This window comes from Triticum dicoccoides, chromosome 7B (genome assembly GCF_002162155.2).
Source record: "Triticum dicoccoides isolate Atlit2015 ecotype Zavitan chromosome 7B, WEW_v2.0, whole genome shotgun sequence".
Lineage (NCBI taxonomy): Eukaryota > Viridiplantae > Streptophyta > Magnoliopsida > Poales > Poaceae > Triticum > Triticum dicoccoides.
In genome coordinates, this window is record NC_041393.1 from 306,519,247 (window position 1) to 306,531,519 (window position 12,273).

The 12,273-nt window shown below is 40.5% G+C and overlaps 1 long non-coding RNA gene across 6 annotated transcripts; it reads right to left on the reverse strand.

The window, feature by feature from the left end:
* Positions 1 to 3,784: 3,784 nt before the first annotated feature.
* LOC119336834 lies at positions 3,785 to 10,467 on the reverse strand. Of its 6 annotated transcripts, XR_005162853.1 has the most exons (9): positions 9,593 to 10,457; positions 9,420 to 9,508; positions 9,282 to 9,337; positions 8,497 to 8,607; positions 7,360 to 7,509; positions 7,105 to 7,207; positions 5,489 to 5,659; positions 4,310 to 4,367; positions 3,785 to 4,042 (listed from the first exon to the last, which is right to left on the reverse strand). It is a non-coding gene; the product is annotated as an uncharacterized LOC119336834 (long non-coding RNA). The 6 variants fall into 6 exon arrangements; XR_005162851.1 differs by having other exon boundaries at positions 4,310 to 5,659; positions 9,593 to 10,467; XR_005162852.1 differs by having other exon boundaries at positions 3,785 to 4,367; positions 9,593 to 10,455.
* Between the last annotated feature and the right edge of the window lie 1,806 nt (positions 10,468 to 12,273).

Genomic DNA, 12,273 nt, shown 5'->3' on the forward strand with positions numbered 1-12,273 from the left:
TTTTACTTGTTAGTGGCCTAATCACCCCCCCCCCTCTAGAGCCCTCTTCTTGATCCTTTCAATTGGTATAAGAGCATTGGTCTCCATTGCTTTGGTTATAATCACCATTGGAGGAAGATGGATGAGACTATGTCCGAGCGTATTAGACATAGAGTGCCTATTCTTGATGGGGAGTTTTACGGTTCTTGGAAAAATGAAATGCTTGAGATCTTACAATGAATATAATTTGAGCAAGTATATTCTTAGCCCTTATGTGCCTCCCGTTGATCCTTTGCATCCTACCCCCGATGAGTATCTTGACATGGTTTGCAATCTTAGAACTGTTAATTTTATCATTAGAGGATTGCCTAGAAATGTGCTTGTTTGCTTGCAAAACTTTGAATGCGCATACACTATATGGAATTACTTTGAGGAACACTTTCCAAATTATTTCTTGAAAAATCTGAATGAAATTCTTCAAAAGTCCATTGCTTTTCACAACATGAAGCCTAGTGATCCCAAGTTTGATGAATCTCTATTTGAGCCCCGTGACCTTATGCGTGCTAAGGGTGATGTTGGAATCATTAGCAACATCATCACGGAAATAATTAGGATTCATAAACTTGCACACTGTCAAGGTCACAAATCTAACCAAGCACTTGAACTAGGTGATGATCACATGCATGATGATGATGATGATGACATTGAGCATGGTTATTATGAAGAGGAGGAAGAATTCAACATCAAATGTGATAAGACTATGAGGAATCTTAGTCTCATGGAAAATCTTTGAAATTACATATCCGGAGTAAAAGAGTGGATTCTTGATAGTGGATGTACCGATCACATGACCAGAGATAATGACATGTTCCATGAGCTTGCCAAAAATGATGGTCCACGCAAGTAAGTGACTTTTGGAGACAACTCCAAGGGTGAGGTACTTGGCCTTGGTAACGTGGCCATATCCAATGATAGATCTATTCAAAATGTTATGCTCGTTGAATCTCTTGGTTACAATATTCTTTTCGTATCTAGACTAGTCGACTTTGGTTTCAATGTTCTATTTACCGAAGTAGATTGCCAAGTGTTTCGTCGAGATAATCATAATATGGTATTTACCGACATTTGTAGAGGTGATCTATACATTGTTTATTTAACTAAGAGAGCCCAACCTCGCACTTGTTTAATTGCTAAATCTTCTAAAGGTTGGTTATGGCATAGAAGGTTAGGACATGTTGGCATGTGAAATCTTGATAAACTCACTAAAGGAAAGATGTTATATTTGACAAGGATAGACTTTGTAGTGCTTGCCAAGCGGGAAAGCATGGAGGAAGTCATCCCATAAAGAACATCATGACCACAAGAAGACCACTTGAGCTACTTCACATGGCCCTTTTCGGTCCCAATGCTTATAGGAGCCTTGGTGGTAACTCTTTCGGCTTGGAAATTGTTTATGATTTTTCTAGATTTACGTGGGTGTTCTCTCTTGATGACAAGTCACAGGTTTAAAATATGTTCAAGAACTTCGCTGGGAAGGCCCAAAATCAATTTGAAGTGAAGTCCAAGAAGGTTTGAAGCGATAATGGAACGGAGTTCAAGAACACTAATGTGGATACCTTTCTGGACGAACAAGGCATTTCACATGAGTTCTTGACTATGTGCACACCTCAACAAAATGGAGTTGTTGATAGGAAGAATTGGACTCTAATTGAGATGGCGAGAATGGTGCTTGGTGAATACAAGACTCTAAGACACTTTTGGGTGGAAGCGTTGAGACAGCTTGTCATGCTACAAATCGACTACATCTTCACAAGCTTCTCGGTTAAACGACATATGAGCTACTCACTAGTAACAAACCCCAAGTTGGATACTTTCGAGTATTTGGTTCAAAGTGCTACATTCTGATAAGAATCATTGTTCGAAATTTACTCCTAAATCTCATGAAGGTTTTCTACTTGGTTACAACTCAAACTCTCACACTTACCATGTCTACAACGATTTCACCCGAAAGGTTGAAGATACGGTAGATGTGAAGTTTGATGAATCTAAAGGCTCGCAAGTAGAGTAACTGCCAATTGATGTAGGAGACAAAAAACCTCGGAAGCAATTCATGATTTATCTATTGGCAAGATCCGTCCAACAGGGCTAAAGGAGAGCACTTCGTCCGTTCAAGTGGAAGCCTCAACTTCACATTGATATGTCTCCAACGTATCTATATTTTTTGCTTGTTCCATGCTGTTATATTATCATTCTTGGATGTTTTACAATCATTTTGTAGCAACTTTATGATTAGATCTATTTTTTTCATGAAAGTTATCTGAGTTTCTTTGATCTCTTATATGCATGATTACTTATAGCCTCATATTTCTTCGAATCTTTGGTTCAGTTAGGCCGACTAGATCTATTTTTCTTGCCATGGGAAGAGGTGCTTTGTGATGGGTTCGATCTTACCGTGCTCAATCCCAGTGACAGAAGGGGACATGACACGTATGTATTGTTGCTATTAAGGATAAAAGGATGGGGTCTATTCCTACATGAATAGATCTTGCCTACATCATGTCATTGTTCTTATTGCATTACTCCGTTTGTCCATGAACTTAATACGCTAGATGCATGCTGGATAGGGGTCGATGTGTGGAGTAATAGTAGTAGATGCGGGCAGGAGTCGGTCTACTAATCTTGGACATGATGCCTATATAATGATCATTTCCTGGATATCTTCATGATTTTTTGATGTTCTATCAATTTTCCAACAGTAATTTGTTTACCCACCATATGCTATTTTTCTCGAGAGAAGCCACTATTGAAATCTATGGCCCCGGGTCTATTCTTCATCATATTTACTTTCCAATCTATTATTTGCTACTTTTACTAGTTGACCCGTTGCGCCAAATGGCACAGAGACCTGCTGAAGACATGTTGTCGATGAAAATAGTTTCATGCTGCAAGAACCTTCAACTAAATCATGCTATTTTTTAAACATGTTTATTACGTTGTTAAATAATAGTCTGGGAAAAGGGAAACTTTGAATAATATGAATATGTTCAGTTTGAAGATATGGCCACCATGATGAGAGAGTAAAGTTGGCATGGTTGTATTTTTTTAGCAAGTTTGAAAACTTGGTTATCATGATGAGAAACCTGGCCATGCATATTGTTCCTCCAAAAAAAGAGGGAAAACGATAAGAAACCTAAGGGAAAAAAACATGTCTTTGTTGTGCATATATGGAGATAGGATCAGGAGGTATTAGGATAGCCCATATGTTATTTAGCCCAGTCCACGTAGAGCGATGCATGTGGCCCGTGAGGAGCTGAGTGAATATTGTCTTTCCCCTTCCTTTCTTTCTCAGTTCCTCGGCTGGGTAACAGAGGCATTTCGTCAGCCGCCGACCGGTGCGATTTTGCGCCAACTGGCGCAAAGATCCGCTAAAGCCATGTTGTCGATGAAAATAGTTGCATTTTGCGAAGACCTATTCGATATTTGTAGTAAAATGCTACACTTAAAATATGGTTATCATGCTGATGATTCTAAGTTAGCAGCAAAAATAAATCCATGGTTTAGTTGACTTTGTTACGGGCGAGCACATATGACAACAAATTTAATCTCTCTTAGTTAGAGATAACGGGGACCTGTTGCGCCAAATGGCGCCGAGGCACCCTAAATCCCTAGGCACAAGGAAAAAATTATCCATGGTTCAATCACCTTTAATAGAAAACATGGTCGATTGTTGTCTACAATGAGATGCATATATACACATTTTAATTTGATAGCACAAAATATTTGCTACCATCTTCACAAAGACCCATTCAAAATCATGTATGCATTGAAAATATGTGCACTTCCGAGTGACTGTTTGAGCAAAAAATACATAGGTTTTGTTTAAAAATATATGCGTGTATAAAATCATGATTTCTTTGGCCATACACATAGTAGAATACAAATAAGCTAGGGGACTACATATCAACTCCCTTGCTCTTAAAACAAAACAATGAAACTTATCATTTCCTCTCTTCAGAGCATTCTCCTCTCCTTCTCGGGTGCCCTGTGTGGCTTCCAACAAATCCTGCACCACCACCGCCAAAGCCAACGCAAGTGTTATTTAGATAGCAGAAAAACAACGTGCAATACAACTATATAGACATCTCTAGCAAAATATTGATTGCACATGTAGACGGAGACTAAAACGAAGAAGGCATTAAGAATCAAGACGGAGAAGATCTGGTCATAGTATCAGCCAGGAGTCTCAAATGAAGTACAAGTCATGAGATAGTTAAGTTTCAGTTCAAATATCATGTAAAAACTTTTCAGCTTAACTTAAATAAAAACATACTGAGACTCCACCATGTGACTTCCACGTAGGGGTGCAGAGCGGCGCCCGATCCGACCCGCTCCACATGCAAAACATATTTATTTTAGTTATAGCTGCTCCTCTCAGATTTAGTTCAATTTGAACTAATTCTCTACTTATGCGGGACTTTGCGGGATACCCGCTTGCATCCCTACTTCCACGTAGAAGGTTCTCATATAGATGGACCGACGAGAAAAAAATTATGATAGGTTAGACAAAAAGACAGGAAACATTTTCCTGTCAAAGGCTCCACCTTGTGACTTCCACTTAGAAGGTTCTCATATAGATGGACCGATGAGACAAAATTACGACAGGTTAGACCAAAAAATAGGAAACATTTTCTAGTTAAAGGTAATTCAAAATTAAAGAGAGGAAAATCACAGTCTCTCGTTTTGCCAAAATTACTGTGTCGACCTGATTGTTTTTTAGAAGCCCAAATTTGCTTGATTCTGAATAGATGACACGGTAAACTGACTATAAAAGTCGATGTGGTAAGTAGAAAGCATATACAGAGTATGAAGAGGTGATACAGATTACACAACAAATAGTAGTTTCAGAGATTTAGAAGGCCGTCCAGTTTTGCATAGTATGTAAATGGGATCAGTATGCTTTCACCTATGTAGAACTGGACGGCGTACTACTTATTTCAGAGTCAACACATATTTTGATCTCTAAAAGAAACCTGACATGAATCATCTGCTACTCTAGAAATCAAATTTATCATGGCTAACCAACATGGAATGATAGCAGAACAACAAACCATCACTAACATGTGGCATCTGAATTTCTGGCTATACTAACGTTATTTGGCAGATATAGACAATAGTGCCAACCATAAAGTATTATTTGCAAAAGCAGGAAGGTTATTGTAGCTAGATAAATGACTCGCTTCAAGTAGACTGCCAAATTTTTATTAGAAAGTGCATGCCTACTGATAGGACATCTCGGGGAATCACAGTGAGAATGGAAGGCCTGGAGAAATGTAAAAAGGCCACTTTGGATTACACGTGAAGGTTGTGAAGGTTGTGATTATATCAAGCGAGGCTTGGACATGGGAAATAGTCATCGCGGCATGGAAGTTTTCAGTTATACAGCGACGCCCACCGGTACAGGATAACGGCATAATATTTTTCTCATGGACCTCGGCTTCATCAAGCTTACCAAGTCCAACAGCGTTAACAACAAGCTGGAGCTTTTTAGCGCTCATATCGTCCGAAAGCTTTTCAGAAAGGACCTTGCTTGAGTAGTGAGAAGATCAAAATGTAGTAAATCACCACAGTCCACGTAGCAGCAACCAAATAACAAGATGAAGATGATAGGGCAGCAAGGAACCTGTGGTAAATGGAGGCACATGAATATTCTACATGCAGAAATAGCTGAAATGAAACATGTTTTGCTATCTCAGGCACAACAGATACTGTAGTTGCTCAACATAATCTAATAAGCAAGAACAGAGTGGGATATAAACTGATTATGTTTTCTTTTTGCTTAGGCAAGAACACACGTGAATATGACTAAAAACTATTGCTTTTTCTATGTATGCGGAGGCAAAACCAAAGCAAGATAAATAATAAGCTTTTGAACCTATATTTTTGGCTACTGATAAGTGAAACCTGTGTATTTCTTTGTACCAAGCACACAGGTAAGACCAGAAAGAAAATAAAGGAAGAGGATCTTAGCAGGCCTTTTACAAAAACAAATCGACCTTCTCTGTGTTGAACATTAAATTCAGCTGGCAATTCTTTGCTTTGATTTCCTTGTGAGTCCCTATCGATATGAGAAAAAGGCGAGAAAGAACCTAGAATATTAACTGCAGCAGGGAATTAACATGAAGAAACATGATGTTTGCCTTCAGAGGTAAACCGATGAAGGAGAAGGGCTTTTAGATTAGCTAGCCCAGCAGTAAATAGAAGATATACGGAGGCGCACACAGTGTAACAGCAACGACAAGACATAGTTTAAACAGCATGGCCGAGCGGCATTTATAGTTAGTAGAGATTGTCATAAGGAGGAAGATAAGGCAGAAAGGGCCAAAGGCAATATTTACAACGAGCGGCATTTATAGCTAGAATGTAGCAGAAAATATAATTCAAGCACCTAAGAATAGCTTCATAATCCACTGAGCCACAACCCACGACAGTAAGACAAAGAACTAAGGTAGGAATTAACCCCAATAGGCACAAGTCTGCATCATATTTTGACCTGGTGTAGGAATCCCTACAATTAATTAGGCATGTGATTCACCAACTAATCCTTAAGCCAATGAACCACATAGGGACTAACCATAATGGCCACAAATCTATGTCATGCTTTAACCTAATGTAATCCAACAATTCCTGAAGGGAAAGACCTAAAACTGTACTAACCCAAACCAACAATCAGATCGGCGAAATATCTTAAACTAATAGAATCCAACAATAGACAGTTAAGAAAGGCAACAAAAAACTGTCACAAATCTCAGCATGCGACCGAGCCTCCCGCAAAGCAACAAAAAACCCGGGGATCCAAGCAGATCCCCTAATCCATCCAAAGAAATCCAAACATACCCAGGCTTGTGCATCCAATTTTTTACTCGGATTCAAACAGACAACGCAGCTAAAAAAATACAATTACTTCACAAACATGGCACTGCAGATAACTAATTATACCTTATTTCATCGAAAAATATAGTCTACAGGGAAATTCATCCAAAAATATAATCTACATGGAAATTAATAAAATTCAGACATTGGCATACAGAGAAACTAATAGGAAAACATGCACCATCAATCACTCACCATAAGGTCAGCTGCTGGACAGTAGCTGAGCTGCAGTAGACGGTTACCAAGAAATGAACAGAGGAACAATCTCTACAAAATAACCATGAGAGCACCAAACTATCTGCAAACATGAAGGCCCTTGCTTGGATTAGACGGGACGAGTACTCCATGATAATCAAAACAAAAAGATGGGATTTAAATTTATAGAGCAATGCTAGGAAGATATTGTCTTGAAGAAAGGAAGGTAAGAAAACAATAAAGCAAGTGATGAACCTGGAAAAATAGCCTCCAAGTTTTGCTTGAAAATCCATCGAATATATCCTTGATCGCATATTTGTCTCTGTTGAGGTAGTGACTCTATGGGAAGGTTCTCCAGAAAACAGAGTAAAGTTGTTTTTCCTTTTTGAGATCTTGATAGCAAACCTGCAATGCATCAAAGAGGGATTAGAATTGATAAGAAAAGAAATCCCTGCTATTTTATCGTCAAAGAACATACTTCCATCGACGAAAATAAAAAACATTGAAATTTGATGGTGTAAGGAACCTGCAGTGATATACTGAGCAATAAACTACTTTGCAATGATATATTGAACCATAAACCTGAAGCTCTACTTTGATGCTAATAAATTTTTAACTGGGGAAGTAGGAAAATTAAATCATATACTCTAAAACATATTGCAGAAACAGAAGCGTGATGCACACTTCCTTGAAATTTGAACACAAGTGAACATTCATTTCAGTTAACACTACTATTTATCTACGGGGGAGCATGGATAAGAAAAGAAAAAAATAGAAAGTGTATGCAAATTCACATATATTTTTCAAAAATCCCATGGAAATGTGTTGGTCCGCTGGTCTATCAGGACGGTGTATTCTCATATTCCAGGGAATATGAAATTCATACAAAAAGAAAACATGGGACATAGATGGGGAATGTCTTTGAGGAAAAGCAAGTAACTAATCAAGAAAGAAGCTTGCTCATTCCATTTTCCTGGAGTAAACATTGCGAAGTACCCAACTATTGAAGTTCCTAGCTAGTACTTAGTATTTGGCAATAGGACAGATTATTACCAGACTATACATATGAGGCTCTATTAAGTAAACATGATTGAAGGGTGAAATTATCAACAGATCAAGCAGATCAAATCTCCAAAATAAATAGTTGAATAAACGTGACCTGAATTTACAATTCAGAATGTTCGGCCTCTCACTATATGGTAAGCAGAGTATTTACTTTCGATCTTTTCATGATCACAAGCGCAAGGACTGTATACACAATTGGTTCCGACATTAGCTCTTTACAGCATGCTGGTACACAAATTACGTAACTAAAACATCAATAGTTTTGTGTAATCCCAATGTAGAGATGAAAAACTGAACCACCATGACAGTACGTAGGAAAGAGCAAACCTTGAGCAGGAGAACAAAGAAACAACATCGCTGCAGGATCCTCTGTCCCCATCTCATCTCCACCACACTTCCTCTCTGTGGCCCGATTGACAGCGTCGGATTCAGAAAGTTCTGTGATCACAAGATTCACAATAGATCAAAGTACATCAAAGAATACATACAGCATATAGAAGCGTTTAGGCTAAACAATTCTTGCATAGATGGGTAGGGGAGAGAGAGAAAGAGATCATGAGCGGAGGGGAAAGAAGGACTGGGGAAGCTCATCCTGATATGCGCCCCTATACAGAAACAATGCAACCTACACACGCACAAGGCATTGTTGCATCTTAACAAGGACTGTCATGATATAGAGATGAGAAAACATCATTTAGCTTTCCAGCGATCAAATAAGCTTGTACATAAAAGGAGTTTTATATTTAAAATAAAAGGCTGCCGTATATGATCATAAACATGACAATCTGAACTAAATGCATAATGCATTTGTGCAGTTTAAAAGGACCAGTAGCTTCCCCAATTTCGCTGGTCAATGCACCAAAACCTGGACACATTAACTCTTCGTCTACAAATGAGAACAACAATCTTAAAGCAGTGAACTCAATGACCCACATATTGTTCCTCTGACCTACACTAGCAAGCTAAATAACACCTAGGTTGTGTTTAGCTTTAAGATATGAGGTCACCTAGGTAGAAAGAAGAAGGCAAGTAACCCGTAACACAAATATGAGGTCACCTACCAATTTTCTACAAAACAGAGACGAACATTCATAGGAGAGAGAGTTAGTCACCTTGTTCTTCACCAAATTCTTCTATTGGATTCTCTTGTTCATCTTCTTTCTCAGATCTGGAATATTGTGGTATTTAGATAAATTGTATACCAAGAAATCAAGACCAAAGACAAGAAATAAACAGGTAAAAGAGAGAACCTAAAAGTGATTTGCGGAGAACTGCATCTTGCTGCTGTTACAGGTTTTATGGCAGCACCCAACCACTACAAAGAAAAATTCAGGAACATCTGTGCCACATAGAGCAGTGGAATAAGAGAGAATACATGAAGAGAGGATAAGAAAGATATGTGGGGATGACAAAAAATACCTACAGGAGTCACGAACGACAATTCCAGATGTGTCATTGGCAATGCAACATCACTTGCCATGCAAATCCACATGACGACGAAGGAGGCCGGCGGGGAGTCCGCAGCGGCAGCTCCATGGCTGGGCCGAGCCGATCCGCCTCCTAGCTCGCATCCGCTGCTTCCCTCCTCCGGCTGAAGACACGCTGGTTGAGATCCTCCTCCGTACCTTCCTCGCATCGAGTTCTCTCCACCTCCCGCGGCTTCGTCGCAACCTGGGGCAGATGAGAACCTCGAGAGGTGGTGGATCTCATCGAAATGGCCGTCTGCCGCACCATGGCGCGAGCCATCGGTCAACGCTGCACCTCCCTCTCCTCTTTCCTCTCTCTTTCTCCTTCCTCTCCTTACTTCTCTCTCCCTCATCTTCTCTTTCTTCCGCAGGGACCGATCCATGGCGCTGGATCGATTCGAGCGTCGCCCTTCCCTTGCAGGTCGCTGCCGCACCCTCACGCCTCGGGTCCGGTGGGATCCGGGATGACGAGGGGGGATGGGATGCGTGAGGGGAAGGTCGCTGCCGCTCCACCATCTCCCCCTCCTCCGCCACCAGAGGGCGCCGCCGCCACCGTTGTCGAGGGAGTGGAGGGCATGAGGAGAGCGCTGCCGCTGTTGTCCTTTGCCTGCAGGTCGGCACCGTGGTGGGGATCCAAGAAGGAGGAGGGGGCAGAAGGGAGGAATGGTGGGGGGCTGTGGGAGAAGAGGAGGCGGCTGAGGAGGAGGAGGCGGAGCCCGGGCACGCTCGGGGTGGAGCACGGGAGGATGGAGGCGGCCGTGGGATTGGGGAAAGGGGTCTAGGGTTCCACGACCCACTGGAAGCACGCCGCGCGCGAGGAGAGGATTGGCCAAAATCCTTTCGCACCCGCGCGACGTTTCATCCAGTCGATAGATGCCAAAAATGAGCCCACCAGTCATACTCCAAAGAAACTTACCAACAAGTGAATATTAGATTTACCAGAGGTAAAGATCTGACGGCTTAGGCTCAAAACGAGGATGATCCGACGGTCACGGATGCATGACATCGAGGGATCACCGTGGGAGCGAGTTGGATAGCCTCTTTTTTGTTTTAAATTTTCAGATCTATTATTCCAAAAACCCAAAATTACCTTGCTGCACTTTTTTGTTACTTCTTTTATTTCGCTTTTATTCGAGATCTATGTATCCAATCTTTCATAGTTTGTATCCCGTCCACGTGACAATTTCTGGCACCGTTACCAGAAATGGATTGACAACCCCTTTTACACGTCGGGTTGCAAGTATTTGTTCTTTGTGTGCAGGTACCGTTTACATAGTGTTGATTGGTTCTCCTACTAGTTCGATAAACTTGGTCTCATCATTAAGGGAAATACCTACCGTAGCTGTGTTGCATCATCCCTTCCTCTTTGGGAAAATACCGACGTAGTTCAAGCGGCATCACACATCAAGGTGAACCCCAAGTTGACTTGGAGGCATCCACAAGTGGAACATGTCAAGACGAAGGAAATGAGGAAGTACAACGAGATGATCCACCTAGACCTCCTTCTCCACCTCCACAAGCAAATGACGACGCCACCAACAATGAAGAAGAAGATGATGATGGTGAGGATGTTCCACCACAACCCAAGCGAAAGCTCTCATGAGTTAGAGCAAGAGTCTCAAAAAATCATTCCGTTGAACAAATCCTCGACAACATCAACACTGGGAGAATCACTCGCTCTAAAATTCATTTGGATAACTTTTGTAGTCATTACTCATTCATTTCTAGTATTAAACCTATGAAGGTAGAAGAAGACATTGAGGACCCGGATTGGATAAATGTTATGCACGAGGAGCTACACAACTTTGACTGTAACCAAGTGTTGATATTAGTTGAGAGGCCCAACAATGATCAAAACATCATTGGAACAAAGTGGGTATTCCGGAATAAGCAAGATGAGGATGGACAAGTGGTGCACAAGAAGCATCGTCTCGTTGCTCAAGGCTACACTCAAGTTGAAGGTATGGACTATGGTGAGACATATGCCCCGTTGCTAGACTTGACTCCATTCGCATTTTACTTGCTTATGAAAATCACCATGATATCACCTTATACCAAATGGATATTAAAGTGATTTTATAAATGGTGAAATTGAGGAGAAAGTTTATGTTAAGCAACCTCTTGGCTTTGTTAATCCCAAGAAACCTAATCATGTCTACAAACTTCACAAAGCTCTCTATGGTCTTAAACAAGCCCCTAGAGCTTGGTATAAATGGTTGACTAAGTTTCTTATTGAAAGGGGTTCTGAAATTGGGAAAATTGATTCTACTCTCTTCATTAAAAGAGCTAATGGTGAATTATTTGTGTGCCAAATTTATGTTGATGATATCATATTTGGTTTTACTAAGCCTCATTTAAGTGAAAAGTTTGGAAGGTTGATGTCCGGAAAGTTTGAGATGTCTATGATGAGTGAACTCAATTTTTTTCCTTGGCTTACAAATCAAGCAAACTAAGGAAGGTACATTTGTCTCACAAACAAAGTATACCAAGGATCTCTTCAAGAAGTTGAATATGCATGAAAGCAAAGGTATGGAAACACCCATGCCTACTAGTGGACATCTTGACTTGAATAAGGATGGCAACCCGGTTGACCAAAAGGTTTCCCGATCTATGATTGGTTTGTTATTATATCTTTATG